At 43.0% G+C, this 16,261-nt stretch overlaps 1 protein-coding gene across 5 annotated transcripts in view; it reads left to right on the forward strand.

The window, feature by feature from the left end:
• Positions 1 to 16,261, forward strand: part of Ncald (neurocalcin delta) — a 357,449-nt gene that overhangs the window by 276,911 nt on the left and 64,277 nt on the right. The window lies entirely within an intron of this gene.

Raw genomic sequence — 16,261 nt, forward strand, 5'->3', positions numbered from 1 at the left:
AAACAATAGCCTGAAGCTAAATATGCATTAATGTGAAGTTACGTTAAGTGAAACATGGATTTAAAATGATAGCTAATTTTTTCCAGGTCTTGCGTGAGTAAGTCGGTAACTGACTAGCAAGGATTCTTATCTCTATTCCTCCAGCACACTGTGCTCGCCATTCTTGTGTGTGCATTGCTGTAGGTCTGCCGGCACACCGTCTGCAGCTTGTGGTTTCAAGGAAACCTCCGGCTCTGAAGCAAACAGAAGCCTAGAAGTATAAACGTGTTTCTAAATCTTACAGATTTAACAGAAGTGAGGCATATTTACAGTGCCATATGGAATAGAACCAGCATTTGAAGACTGGCTCAACTCTATACGTGAGGACTGGAAGCTGATGATATGCTAGTTAGATTTTAGTTCAGTGAAAGGATACATTGTTTTTTACTTATGTTCCCAGGTCCAGAATTTGAGTTATACATTTTACTCTCATGGTTGGAAATTTTAAATAGCCCTTAGCTACAGTGGTAAGTGAATAACTGCTTGTATCAATTATTTTCTAATTAGCTTTCAATGAATGGACCTATTTTGATCACAGCTTCCACTGGGATTGTCCAGTGTCTGATGTGCTTGTATGTACCATGTATCTATTAAGAAATCTTCTGATCATCTAACTGACTTCATGGTTCTAGTAACCCAGAGGCTTTAATATGTCAACTGGTGTGTGACATTTCCATTGAGCATAGAAAGGACCAGTTAATGTGGCCTTTTAAAAGCACCATCTCTAATGGTATACACTTGGTGCTTAACTTTTCTTGTTCTGACTCTGCTATCATAGTTCTTTTCCTTGATTCTCTCCCTGGGCCTTAAATTCACAAGATGATTGTATACGATGCCCTTATACCCAAGCCTGGATTTTCAACAACAAAAACAGGAGAAGCAGTGTTCGTGGCAAAATGTTGTTGATAAAGTTGAGAAAACAGGCTCCCTGATGAAAAGAGGTGCTTGAAAATCCACAGGTCCTTTTTATGGCAGAATATGGAAAATGGACTCATGAGAACCATCTACCTGCAGCAATGAGATTATGTTGCTTTCAAGGTCAAGTTTGTTTCAGCCTCAAAAGATGCCAGCATGGAATGATTTACTCTAGAAACCCAGCTGCTGCATTATTAAAGCCCCTGTGTATAGTTTCAGGAAACCTTAACCCTTTTGGTGCCATGAACATTTTTGGAAGTCTGTGGACTCTTTCCAGAATGATATTTAAAATGCATAAAACAAATAATGCTGGGTTGCAAAAAAAAAAAAAAAAAACCAAAAAAACAAAAAAACAAAAACCAACACTTTTCACTTAAAAAAAAGAGGCCATGAGTTTGAAAGAGAGCAGGAAGAGGTTGGAAGAAGGAATGAAGTAATTATAGTATAATATCAAAAATAAAAAATAATAAAAATAAAATGTACTAACTTTTTAATTACGATAAGATACATGCTTGGCTAATATGCTATTAAATCATACATACTAGCAGCAGGCACAATAGCTGCCACAATACTGAGGTGGTGCTACCCACAAATGCTGTTCTGAGGTACAGTTAGTCTAACAACTGCAATATGAAATGAAAACAATTGCAACTTGTCTTGGCAACAGCCTCACAGTACTGTGGTTTGTGACCCACATCTTAATGGAAGGAAATACTAAATTTCAATTTGGGGTTGTGGAAATAAAGACGTCATGTTTTTAACCACCCAAGTCTATGGGGTTTTTCTGAATTCTGTCTGCCATGGAGGTAACTACTACATGAGTTTGTGATGCCAAAGGGACATAGAAACCACTGGACGAAGTCCAGAACCTCGTTTTTGGTTCCACGGCATCTGACTTTATTCTTGGACCAGGAGAATTTTACAGTATTCTCTAATCACCTTCTGCAGAGGGGGTGACAGTGGTCCCTCAGCCACCAATCTGCACCCTGCCTATAACACCCACCCCGCCCCCGCCATCTTAAGTCCTCTTCTAGTACCTGTACTGAGGAGCACCTGGCTGGCTCGGCATGGCTTAGGAGAGAAGCGGAGTATTGACACGGTATTCAAGTCCGCACTGTGCACCATAGAGGGCTGTGGCTGTTTACAAAGGACCTTTCTCTGCAGGGAGGAGAAGTGAGTGGTGCCTGGATGAAGAATGCCGTGTGTTACATGAGATCCCGGGAAGAAGCCCTCTAGAGAAAGTGCTTCATGCACGAACAACCTTCAAAGCAGGCATTAAAATCTTACGAGACATTCTAGCTTAATGGAAACCACATGCATATGCAAACTGAAAAGTTGCAACCCTATTTCCAGCTGCATAAGATTGACTTGTCAAAAGTCTCTGGGACAGTATATGTTCAACATCAAGTGAAAAAAGGAAACACTTCCCAAGAGAGCTGAACTGGAGGCATGGCGTGTTTACAATCAAGCAGGAGGTGTAAGTGTTATTGTTTAGTGCCGTGTGTCAGAAAAGCTCTCATTCCCCACATTGTTTTGAATGAGAAGAAAATAGTCTTGGCAACTCTGTGCAACGAGGGAGCTTTGTCGTCAGTTGGCTGTTGTCAGAGCCCTGAGAAAGTCCAAAGACATCCTTTCAATTACATCAGCACCTACCACCCCAGCATAAAAGAATAGAGCTAAGATGTTTTGCACAAGCTGTTGTTTAAACTAAATCCAAATCCCTTGCACTTGTAATGGAAGCAGAGCAATTTTTTGTGTGTTCTCAGAGGAATTACGAAAGAGGATGTTCTCAAATAGTTCTTGCTCTTTGGATTAGGAAAAACACCTGCTTGGAGACTGAGTCTCTGTGGCAACCTGCAGAAAAACTTGGAAAAAATCTAACATCCCCAGCTGTCCTATGCTTCTTGATGGAGGTGTTGGAAATTTGAGCACAGAAAGGAATGTGTCATTATTTTTTATGAAGTTGACTTTTCTTTAAATGATGTCTTGTGATGGGAAGCCAACTAGAAACAGCATTACAAAATTCAACATTTTTTTTACTGTTTCCAGAAGGGATATCACAAAAGTTAGTGCTCATTAAGATTTTTGTACAGAAATTATATGATAAATATTAAGTTCACTGGTGCCACATTCTCCAAACCAACACAGACTTTCTAATCTCTGTTCTTAAATTGATGTTGTTGTAAAATATATCTATAGATGCTATTAACATTATATTGAAATGGCTCAGTGATTAAGAGCACTTGCTCCTCTTCCAAAGAGGAGTTCCCAGAAAACATGTCAAGTGGTTCACAACTGCTTGTAATTGCAGCTATAGGGGATCTGACACCCTCTTCTGGCTTCTGTAGGCAGCTGCATACATGCTCACGCATGTGCATAAATAAAAACAACAATTTTAAAAATTATCCTATAATATAGAACGAAATATACTCATATCACAATATATGAATATCACATACTCATATCACAATATATTTGATTTGCAGACAAGAAATTGCTAATGTTAAAGATATTTCAGTTGTTGCCTTTGTTTTGTTTTGTTTTGTTTTGAGACAGGGTTTCTCTGTGTAGCCCTGGCTATCCTGGAACTCACCCTGTAGACCAGGCTGGCCTTGAACTCACACAGATGCTCCTGCCTCTGTCTCTCAAGTGCTGGGATTAACGGCGTGTGCCACAACCGCCTGGCAGTTGTTGGAGGCTTTCTTTATTGGAGGCTTTTTCCCAGTCTCTGAGTTCTGTACAGCAACTCCAGCAAAGCCAAGGCCTGTACATTCCCCTTAAGCAGGTGTACTGGTTACCTTTCTAGTTGCTATGGCAAAAATACCCAGCAAAGGCAGGTTAACAAGGGGAGGGGCTATTGTGGCTCACGGTTTAAAGACTGTGGCCCATCATGGCATAGACAGCATTGCAGCAGGCCCACGAGGCAGCTGGTCACCTTACATTCTCAATCTGGAAATGGAATGAGAGGAGAGCTATTTTTTTGGCTTGCTTTCTCCCTTATCATTTAGTCCTGGGCCCTGGCTCGTGGAACAGTTCCTCCCAAAGTTAGAATGGATTTCTCCTTTTTTATTTAGTCCAGGGTCCTGGCTCGTGGAACGGCTCCTCCCACAGTTAGGATGGATTCTCCCACCTCAAGTTACACAATCTGGCAACTCCCTCACAGCTATGCTCACAGATATAGCTCCCAGGTCACCCTGGATCCTATCACACCAACAATCAGTGTTAACCATCACATCAATGTAAATGTTCCAACTGTAAACACACCTACTGGGGAAATAAATGCCAAAACGTCTGACTGTATGCTAAGGGGACTCCCCTAAACCACTAGTTTTGTGATGATTATATTTACAACATCCTGGAGGTACAATAACAAACCGCATTCCACAAAAGTAATAGGTTCCTGTACCTTCCCATGTCTTTTTTTTTTATTTTTCATCAATTACACTTTATTCATTCTGCATCCCCCCATAAGTCCCTCCCAATCCCACCCTCTCTCCTCCCTCTGCATGCATGCCACTCCCCAAGTCCACTGATAGGGGAGGTTCTTCTCTCCTTTCTGATCTTAGTCTATCAGTTCACATCAAAAGTGGCTGCATTGTCCTCTACTATGGCCTGGTAAGGCTGCTCCCCCCCAGGGGGAGGTGATCAAAGAGCAGGCCAATCAGATTATGTCAGAGGCAGTCCCTCTTCCCATTACTATGTAACCCAATTGGACTCTGAACTGCCCTGGGCTATATCTGTGCAGGGGTTCTGGGTTATCTCTATGAATAGTCCTTGGTTGGAGTATGAGTCTCTGGGAAGTTCCCTGTGTTCAAATTTTCTGGTTCTGTTGCTCTCCTTGTGGAGACCCTGTCCTCTCCAGCTCTTACTATTTCCCAGTTCTTACATAAAATTCCCTTCACTCTGCCCAACAGTTGCCCATCAGGCTCAGCATCTGCATTGATAGTCTGTAGGGCAGAGGCTTTCAGAGGCCCTCTGTGGTAGGTTCCTAGGTTGTTTCCTGTTTTCTTCTTCTTCTGATGTCCATCCATTTGCTCAACCATGTTTGTAGCAGCTTTATTTGTAATAGCCAGAAGCTGGAAACAACCCAGATGCCCCTCAACTGAAGAATGGATGCAGAAATTGTGGTACATCTATACAATGGAATATTACTCAGCAATGAAAAATAAGGAAATCATGAAATTTGCAGGTAAATGGTGGGATCTGGAAAGGATCATCCTGAGTGAGTTGTCCCAGAAGCAAAAAGACACACATGGTATATACTCACTCATATAGACATACAACATAGGACAAACCCACTAAAACCTGTGCATCTAAAGAAACTAAGCAAGAGAAAGGACCCTAACTAAAATGTCCAATCCCCATCCGGAAAGGCAAAGAGGATGGACATCAGACGAAGAAGAAAACAGGAAACAACCTTCCCATGTCTTTTACCATGGATCAGCTGCAGCAGGATCAGTCAATTATCAATCATTTACTAGGTGGCTTCAAGAGTCATCACGCTATTTTAGGCATTTTGGGTCCCTCTTTATTAAGACCCTTGAGTGGTATCTACCACTGGGGCAGAGACCCTTAGTGGCTCTGACTTCCTGACTGAGGAAGTCTTTGATACATTTGGTAAGTTCTGAGCACCTACAGTGTACCAATATTGGACTGGACATGAGAGATACTATGTGATACACTTAAGGTTTAACTGGCTAGAGATCCAGAAACCAGGATTCCTTCCCCGGAAGCCATGCTGTTTATAGTAGTCAAACAACCTGGAAACCATTATATTTTACTCTAGAGTCATACTTTAGAAGAGGAAGCTACTGAACAGCTAGCTTCATTGGTGAGCAATCTCTTTCCACCTCACAGAGTCAGCGATTCCAGGTCAGTATGTCAAGCGTGTTCTCAGTGTACAAAAGGTTATCTGTCTCCTCATTCAGGAAATAAGTGACCAAGAGAATGATTTACTCTGATGCCAATACTCCAGGCTATTCAAACGATAGAAGCTATTTCACTCTTTATAAGCAATCTTTACAGTGGTACCCAAGTATCTCCCATGTCTTCTGTGTTAACCCAGTAAGAGTGGACTTCCTGGTTCACAAGCAGACCTGTGTTCTGACGATGTAATACAGCGCTGCCTGTCTTCACTCACTCACAAATCTGATTTGAGAAAAATGCTGTCTTTCACACAGTCACCCAGGGACTCTGGCTCCTCCTGAATTAATCTAAGTATAAATCTTGTCTCTACTACTTTTGTTGGTTTTTACCAAAGTCATGGTTTTCTCTCTTGGATAAAACCAGCTCATGCGTTGTTTAATCAACTTCCTTCCATAGTAATTGGCAGATACTATTTGGCCTGCTCAGTAATTTGGCTCTGTCAATGATGCCAGCACCACCCAGAGGCTGGACAGAAACACTTCCAGGGTTAGTGAAGGCATTCCCCTGGAGCTATGATAATAGATAACCAAGGAAGCTCTAGAGGCTTCTAAGTTCTTTTCATAGTAGCTATTTTCCCCAGAAACACCAGTTTTTTAAGTGAGAAAGCAGAGTTACAGAAAGCATAGTAAACTTTCCAGTGTCACCAAAGTTTATAAGGACCTCAGGATGTTTGGTTCCAAAGTCCTGGCTCTCCATTCACTGTGTTTGGTGGATTCTCCCTGCCTCCACCAGAAGTGTGCCAGATTGTAATCTCGAAACATGGTCACAAAGTCCTAATCATTCTGGTGGATCCCTGTGGAATCTTGCTGGTCTCCATCAAGAGGTGGCGTCTGTTGTATTACCCTTTCAACCTAAGTGGGCCTGTGACTGGCCCAACCAAGAAGCTACAGTGAAACGATGCCACATGAATTTCAAGGGGAGATCACAAAGAGATACAGTTTGCCTTTCTCTACAGCTCTCCTGTTCATTTCACGTGTGGTATTCAGCCCCTGGAACCAGCCTCCATGTCTGAAGAAGCCCAGACCATGTGGTGAAGCCCCCCAAGGTGTTTCGGCTGACTGCCCCAGCCACATCCAGTATTAGTTGGCAAATAAGTAAATGGGGGAGTCTGCAGCCAACTCCAGGCCCAGCTGTGAGGGCTCTCTTGCCTCTCCTCATGCCGGCTTGATGTTATCCTTCCTCAGCCCTTCCCCACAGCTGTCCTAAGCCAGGAGCTTTGTTTTGGCATATAAATATCTAGCCTAGCCGGAAATAATTTCTGAGGAAAAGTGTCTTTCCGTCAACTTCTGAATGGTGATAGCTCTGTGAAGTCCTTACCAGGCAAGCATACACACACATATGAATACACATACATGCACACATATACATGCACACACACCCCCTCACACACACATACACACACAAGCTTTAGGACACATTCTGCTTATAAATTTGGAAGAGCAGCCTGTATCCTGTGTTGTTGCTGGGTTCGTTGATGATCGGCCGTATGCCCTAGTAAACTCTCCCTCATGGCCTCCTGCCTGCCATCCCTCCCTGTGGAGGTCTCTTCCTCGTCTTCCTTGTCCACTCTGTCTTTCCCACACATGCATACTCTACCTAATCTGCTGCCGGGTGTTCTATTTGTTAGGCCTGCTGTCTCCTTGACACTCTCTTTTGGCCTGTTCCCAATGCTTCAGGAATTATTCTTCACTCTAATAGCAAAACTAGGGAAATCCCTTGGTGGGTAATATTAAGCTCACTCAGCAGCCCTTTTTCCTCTTAACCAAGCTGCCAAAATGGTAGATGTCCTGCTGGTTTGTGGCTTCTCGTGCCAGCCACACCGAGCTCTGGAATCCTCAGAAGCGTTGTCCTTTGGCGTTCACTCAGAGAGGCATGTCTGTCCTTCAGCTGCCCAGAGATCAATACACCTTAAACTTCACCTGTCGCTGCTGGCCTCCCATTTTCCCCTGAGAAAGTGTTCATGCCCGTATCCAGCCACTCTTTCCTTTTTTTAATATAATTTTTATTTTTTATATTAATTACAGGTTATTTACTTTGAATCCCAGCTGTAGCCTCCCTCCTTTATTCCCTCCCAATCCCACCCTCCCTCCCTCATCTCCTCCCTGTCCCTCTCTAAGTCTATTGATTAAGGAGGTCCTCCTCCCCTTCCATCTGACCCTAGTTTATCAAGTCTCATCAGGACTGGCTGCAATGTCCTCTTCTGTGGCCTAGCAAGGCTGCTCCTTGGGCAGAGTGCAGGGAATCATATGAAAGAAGGGGGAGTTAGTAAGACCTAGAGAGGACGGGAGCGCCACAAGGACCAAATATATCTGGGCACAGGAGTCTTTTCTGAGACTGTTTCTCCAGCCAAGGACCATGCATGGATATAACCTAGAACCATTGCTCAGACGTAGCCCATGGCAGCTCAGCATCCAAGTGGGCTTCCCTAGGAAGGGGAACAGGGACTGTCTCTGACATGAACTCAGTGGCTGGCTCTCAGCCACTGTTTCTTATGTCCATGCAGTTGGGCACCTATGAACTTCTTCCTTCTCCCCAAGGACTCTGAGCAGCTTCCAGTTAACCCTTATTTTCTCGGAGAGACACTAGGCAGGAGTGCCCCAACCATCCTGACTCAGAATGTGTCCCATCCTGACCAAGAGAATGTTATATGTCTGTTATATGTCAGGCAGGAGGCTTTCATTATCAAAGATACAAAATGTGTCCACTAAGTGCTGCTGCTAGAGCCAGGCTTTCTTGGAAAAGCATGCACCCTGATGAGGGAGGCTGGAGCAGCACTGCCAAGGACAGACCCTGCTGTCCCGTCTGGCTGAATGCATAGAGCCCAGTATCACTCCAGACACCCAAGCTCATTAAGGTCTAAGTATTGAGAAGACTTGGAGCAGGAAATGAGCTTTGAATCTTTTTTTTTTTTTACTAAAATTTTTTTTGCTTTTTTTTTTTTTTGAGACAGGGTTTCTCTGTGTAGCCTTGGCTCTCCTAGACTTGCCTTGTAGAGCAGGCCGGCCTGAAGCTCACAAAGATACACCTGCCTCTCCTTCCCTGAATTCTGGGATTACAGGAATGCACCACTGTACCTGGCTTGAGCTTTGAATCTTAAAGAACAGAAAATGTTTGACTTGAACGCTGGACGTCAATAATACTAACCCATGAGTGGCATTATGTATTTAATATTATGACACAGAAGAGCGCCCACCCATTTGGAATCAAGAAAGTGGTTAGGAGAACTAAAACATGTAATTTCTAAGGGAAGCCTCCAGAGGATGTTTCCATTTAAACTGGGTTTGCTCAGATAGGACTCGGGAGCCACTGGAAATCAGAAGTGCTGAGGCAGCCAATGTGTCAGCAGGACTATCCGATCTTAATGGTCTCTTTCCTTTTGTTTCATCCAGGCTATGTTTTAAAGGGTCTGAATATATATGTTAAACGTTTTATTTTTCTCCGTTTTGTTCATAAGAAATTTCTAACTTCCAAACTAAAAGGCAGTGACTTTCCATCTGACCTCTACTGTGTAGCCTTTAAGTCGCTCTTTCGAAGTTAACTGGGCGGTGCTTGTAGAAGCTCTGAAGCACAGTTTTAAAGGTATTGGTAAAATCACTATCACTTAAATCCCCAAACCTAGTGAAGACTCCAAGCTTTCAGAACATTTTGTATAAGATCACAGTGACTATATAATTATAAATAATACCCCTACTGAAAACCCTGGACCTAGTGAAAAACCATTGCCTCATGTGGCAGTTTGGTGGCTAATGGCCCCATAGGTTCACATATTTGAATGTTTTTAGAAGGATTAGAAGGCCTTGCTGGAAGATGTATGCCACTGGGGATGGTTTACAGTTTCAGAAGCCCACGCCTGGGCACCCACGTGCTCTGCCTGCTGCCCGTGGAGTCAGATGTAAGTTGTCAGCTACTGCTACAGGACCCAGCTGTAACCTGTCAGCTACTCTACAATGCCACTCCAGCCTGTGGATGCGCCCCACTGTGACGGTCATGGACTCAGCCTGAAACTGTAAGCAAGCCCCCAGCTAAATGCTGCCGTTTATAACGGTGTCCCTTCACAGCGATAGAACAGCGACAAAGCCACCTCGTTACTCTAGAAAAAAATCCTTTGACTCAATTTACCAATGAAAACTTGGAACTGTTCGGTGAAGCTTTAGTAGTAAGCCTTTATCTTTCATGATGTCTGACGTGTTTTGACATATCGATGACACTGGTCATTGATGGTGTGTTATGCAATGATAAGAATATTTTTAGCTAGAACATGGCATTCTTAAGAAAATATGTGTATATAACGCAATGCATAATGGAAGTCAAACACCTGTGTAGCCAACAAAAGCACACGCTGGTCATTTTTAAGTGCAAAGTTGGATGTCTGTTGACAATGGCTTAGCTGCGGGCACACTGCAGAGATGCATGCTGTCATCTAGAGTCCTAGCAGGAGGGAAATCAAATTAGCAATATTGCTTCAAGTTCTCCAATTACCTAATGTCTTAGAACAGTTGGAGACTGTTAGCATGGCTCTGATGATAAGGAAAAAGTAGGCCTTTTGCAAAATGTCACTGACCAAAGCTGTTGGCACCAGTAATGTTTACAAGTGGACATAACCATGTCCCATGGGCCGTGGCCCTCTGCTGCTCCTTGCTCCTTGCTGGCTACCCAGAAAGGAGCAGCCTGGGAACTTTGGCAAGCGGCAAGTTCCCCGACAGATTCTTCTACCAGCACTGGCCACAAATGGTCACTCTCCCTCACGGCCATTCTCTTCCAAAATTTAAACGGAATTTATAGTTCTCTTCCAAGTTCTTTTTCTGATATATCCAGATGATCTACAGAATGCAAGCCACCTAAGAATAATGCAAGCAAAACCTTCTGCTTAAAAGAACCTTCAACTCTGCTGTGCTCATCCTCAGAATGCTTCTGTTGTAAAGTCAGTCACCACTGCTCCGGAGGCCTTCTCTTTCCCTGACCCTCCAGGCAGACGAATGTCAGTGTCCTGAGTCATGCTGTTCAGTGGGAGGCTGCTACCTGCCCTATTGCCATGCTGCCAGTAAGAGACTGATAACACCAACTCGGCTCTGTCACTGGTTGTCTGAAGACACTGATATTGTGATATTACAAACAAACAAACAAACAAACAACAACAACAAAAAAAAAAACCAGGCCTCTTGTTGTATTATGCCTGGATTTAAAGTCAATAGGAACCTATTCTCCAACTGACGTAAAATCCACAGCTGTCATTCTTGTAATTTTGAGTGTACAATTCAGTGGGGATCATTGCACTCACCTGTGACTCTCCAGCTCCAGAACTGGCCAGTCTTCCCAAGCTGGAGCTTCAGCCTCTCTAAAGCAGCGGTTCTCGGCCTCCCTGATGCCTTTAACAGAGCCCCTTGTGTTGGGGTGACCCCAACCATAAAATTATGTTTGTTGCTACTTCTGCTTCAGAGCTATAATTTTGATCCTGTGAGTCTGATATGTAAACCCCGTGAAAGCGTCACTTCACCCCAAAGGGATCGTGACCCGCCGGTTGAGACCACAGCAGTAAATGAATTTACCAGTCTCTTCCCGCTAACTTCTTGGCTACCATTTTACTGTTTTTTAACAGGAACATGTTGAAGTAAACCTCCCATTCCTCTTTCTGTTTTGTATGTTCTTCAAGGAAGATCTCCACTAAAGTCCCGAATTAATTAGAACCATGCTGAGGTGTTTACAAGTCGGGAGGATTTATGTAGTGTTTCCTGACATAGAGATTTCAGACATGCGACAGCGGGAATATGTTCTTGATGCTGAAGGAGCAGATGGAGTGATGACAACAGAAACCATCGTTTTCATTTTATTTTACGTTCAATTTGAGTGTGTGAGCATGTGCGTGTACACATACGCATGCGTGCACGCGTGCACACCCACACGCACACGCGCACACATGGCAAAGGACTGATTTGGGAGTAGGTTTTCTCCTTCCACTGTGGGTTCTGGTTGTCAGGTTTGAGCAGCGAACTGTCTTGTCTTGGTCTTTGTGATGATCCGTCTTAATTGTCAACTTGATGCGACCTGGAATGACCTGAAAGGAAGGGCCCAGTGAGAGCTGGTCCTCGTGAGGGTTGTTTGCAGCCATGTCTGTGGGAGAGTCTCTTAAATACGTTAACTGATGTGGGGAGACCCAGACTAAAAGTGGGCAGCACTGTTCCCTGGCTTGGGGTTGACAGAATTAAAACAGAGAAAGTGAGCTAAGCACAGCACGCCTGCAGTCTAAGCATGCCTGCAGTCTAAGCATGCCTGCAGTCTAAGCACAGCATGCCTGCAGTCTAAGCACAGCATGCCTGCAGTCTAAGCACAGCATGCCTGCAGTCTAAGCATGCCTGCAGTCTAAGCATGCCTGCAGTCTAAGCACAGCATGCCTGCAGTCTAAGCACAGCATGCCTGCAGTCTAAGCACAGCATGCCTGCAGTCTAAGCACAGCATGCCTGCAGTCTAAGCATGCCTGCAGTCTAAGCACAGCATGCCTGCAGTCTAAGCACAGCATGCCTGCAGTCTAAGCACAGCATGCCTGCAGTCAAAGCATGCCTGCAGTCTAAGCACAGCATGCCTGCAGTCTAAGCATGCCTGCAGTCTAAGCACAGCATGCCTGCAGTCTAAGCATGCCTGCAGTCTAAGCATGCCTGCAGTCTAAGCACAGCATGCCTGCAGTCTAAGCACAGCATGCCTGCAGTCTAAGCACAGCATGCCTGCAGTCTAAGCACAGCATGCCTGCAGTCTAAGCATGCCTGCAGTCTAAGCACAGCATGCCTGCAGTCTAAGCATGCCTGCAGTCTAAGCATGCCTGCAGTCTAAGCACAGCATGCAAACATTCATATGTTCTCTGCTCCTCACTGTGCATGCAGCCTCGGTATCCCCACTTGGAACTGAAACTGAATAAACCTTTTCTAACTTACTTTTGTCAGAATACTTTATCATAGCAACAAGAAAGGAAACTAAGACAGTCTTCAATTAATATCCATTTTAAGTAAGAAAGATAAAATCAGTTTATGATTATGGTAGAGTAGGACATTTGGAAAACACAGAAAAATGAAGAAATGAAATACTACAATAATAGTCTCCTGCCTGAAGATAACCACTACTAACTTTTTAAGTGAAAAATTATTGTATATAATTTTACTTAATAGAAGAAAGAAAACTAAAATAAAAGTGAGCATTCAGAGGCCAGATGGTGCCTATAAAGCAGGAATTTTTGGTTTCCATCTAAATTATATTTCTAATTAAAAGTTAAAAATTAAGCATCAAGATATTAGGGTTTTACTTTAAAGGGACACTTGTTTCTTAGAAGATATAGGTTTATTTTACCAACGCTTAATTTTCTCTCTAATGGAGGCTAGAAAAGGGTAAAGGATGTGGATAATCAAATAGGAACAACATTGAGGAAGAAAACAAAATCAGACCTTCATGACTGTCCTCCTGGCAAACTGAAATTAAAAAAGAAAGAAAGGACCTTAAAGGAACCAGGTCTATTGTGTCACCCAGAAAGCACAGTAGGCTGCCCTGCAGGGAGTCATTGCCTCCCCACAGACTAGACCCCCAGAGATTCAGGGGAGCTCGGTGGAACTCTTGACCCCCTTCTCTCCTCAGAGGCGCAGCTCTGTTTGCTTCAGACTCCTGTGTTGTGTGTATTCCATTATTACCTATGCGCCTACAGTGTTCGCTATTTCTTATCCTTCTCCATTTGTTTTCTAGCATTCCTCATAATCCTTATCTTCTCCAGTTGACCTGGAGAACCAAGTCTATAGCCTAGATGCCCCAGGTTCCTCTCTTGAGTCTTAATTATTTAGTCATGATAAACTGAGAGCTCATTCATGCAAGGAGTAAGATAGCATGTGCTTATGGTAGGTTATTTGAAAAAGACATGTTTGTTTTAGAATATAGATGGTTGCGGTTGATCATTTAGATGTAGAAGAAACATCACTGTCGGTATCTTGTGGCTTCAAGTTTACTACCTCTATTTTAAGTTTAGAAACTATTGCATGTAATTTTATTACTTAATAGGAAAAAAGGTGAATTAAACTGAGGATTTGAAACCCTGACTCAAATCTTGGGTATTGTTAAAAAAAAAAAAAAAAGAAAGAAAGAAAGAGAAGAAAAGAAAAAGAAAAAGAAAAAAAAATCTCTTTTACTTTCAAATTCATCCAGTCCCCTTGGGATGTTTTTCCCATGGAAAATGGATTGTTTCCATTGTCTCCAGATCTGTCCTCCTCTTAGAATCATTTTCATTCTTGCTACGGTATATTTATAACAGTTTTTTTTAATAGCGAAAGAACTACGATCTACAATTTCCCCTATAATTGAAAAATGTATTAAACTAATTCCATTGTTTTTTAGCAGCCAAAAAAAAAAAATCACAAAGGAAGCTGGCTGCCATTTTTAGTTTGATGCTTTTAGAAGTAGGTTTTTCCTACCTCTGTGGGCTTTTAGGATTTTCCTCATTAAATTGTTGATCATAAATTTCACTAGAAAGGGTCTGGCTGTGCCATTTGGTTTTGTTGTTTTCATTATTCCTTTTCAGGGTTTTAAAATCTCAGTTGTCTTGAAGTTTCTTTGATAAAACATTCCTGAAGTGGTCATTTCTCTTTGTTTTCCTTTTTATCACCTTTGACCCTTTTCTTCGCATTCTTGCTTTTCTCAAATATTTTCTCCACTCCTTTTAATACAAATTCAAAGATTTTTTTCCCCCAATTTTGTTCTTTGGGTCACAGATTAATTTTTGTGTCATTTCATTGCAATTATTCAGCTTCTCACTAAGCCTTGTTGCTGTGTATTTACTGTTTTATGTGTAAGAGTGTTTTGCTAAAATGTATGTCTGTGCACCCCGCATGTGCCTACTGCCATAAGGCCAGAAAAAGTTGTCAGATCCCCTGGAAGTAACTGAAGCTTCAGATGGCTATGATTCACCCTGTGGGTGCTGGGAGTCAAACATGGGTCCTCTGAAAAAGCAGCTGGTGTTCTCAACCCCTGAGCTGTCACTCCAGCCCCACGCACTTATCCCCCCCACCCCCTGTCCTCTGCTTTTCTTCAATGCTGATATTAGACTCACCCCCGCCACCTTACTGAAGAGCTGCATTGACTATTGGAGGAAGCCACGGTGTGTCCTGGGGAGTGTGTAGGAACAGTGTTCTGCTTGGCTTCCTGTAAGCTGGAGCCATGGGCTGCTCATGGAAGGCACATGTATGAGAACATGAGAGGCTCATGACTGTCCCAGCCACCAACATGAAGAATGCTTTGTTTCTAGAAGTGAAGTCCTTTCATGTACTCTTCTGGGTAGTGTGGAGTGGGTAGAAAGAGGTGGAAACGAGCATTCTGCAGAGCCCTTTTAAATGCCACCTTTAATGGCCTTCTCTTTGTAAATTTATGCTTACATTCCTCTGCGTTCCATGGGAATGAGCAGTGCTCACCTCGTGAGCAGCTCCCTCTGCAATCTGTTTTATGTCGTAATTTGTATAGGCCCAATCCAACTCTATCTGTTTGATATTTTCCATAAATTCTCAGAAAATCCTTAAAATATATTTCTACTGTGGCAACCTTTCTTGAGCTCACCCTCTTCTCAGTGTCTTCTTTCTCACACATATTTACTAGGAGACAAGAGCATTTGTGTGAGATTTACGTGAGAGTCTATGACTATCCAGGACAGTTGGCCCAGGGTGTTGGCTCATGACTGGCACAGGGCCAGGGCACACGTCTGACTTTCCGTGGAACTGTCCTTTCCTTCATTGTTCCAGACAACCCTTCTAACCCTGGTTCACTGTGTTATAAATATGGATCCTTTTATAAAGTGAACAAACTAAAGACAATGGGTATAAGTCAGATGACAAATACCTGCCCCAACTAAATAGTTTCAATTCTTCTAGCACTTCCTGTTCCTACATCTCAGTTCTGTATAAGGCAGCAAAATACAATCCATAGTTACATCACTGCGTGCACCATTTACAGTTTCAAGTCTGTCCTCCTATGTTAATACCTAAAGGTCCCTGTGGTAAACATGGTGTCTCCATAAGACTATGCTGAGGTGTGTAACACAGATAAAAAGCTAAATGAGAAAAAAAAGAAAGAAAGAAAGAAAGAAAGAAAGAAAGAAAGAAAGAAAGAAAGAAAGAAAGAAAGAGCTTGATGTTGACCTGTTGACCTTAGAAGCAGGTACATTGTCTTTCCTTGCTAAAATAGCCCCTGGCATCCTTGATGGTCAGGAGAGGTTCTGGGGAAGGGTGTCCCATGCAAAAGGTTTAATTTGGTGAGGGCACAAAGGCAAGCGGGAACACATTGTCATGGGAGCTACTGGAACTTGGGTTAGAGAGCTGCCACTCTATCCAAACAAAACCTCTTATTTCTGTCATGTTTCTGTGTACTG

The sequence above is a fragment of the Meriones unguiculatus genome, chromosome 8, assembly GCF_030254825.1.
Source record: "Meriones unguiculatus strain TT.TT164.6M chromosome 8, Bangor_MerUng_6.1, whole genome shotgun sequence".
Classification (NCBI taxonomy): Eukaryota; Metazoa; Chordata; class Mammalia; order Rodentia; family Muridae; genus Meriones; species Meriones unguiculatus.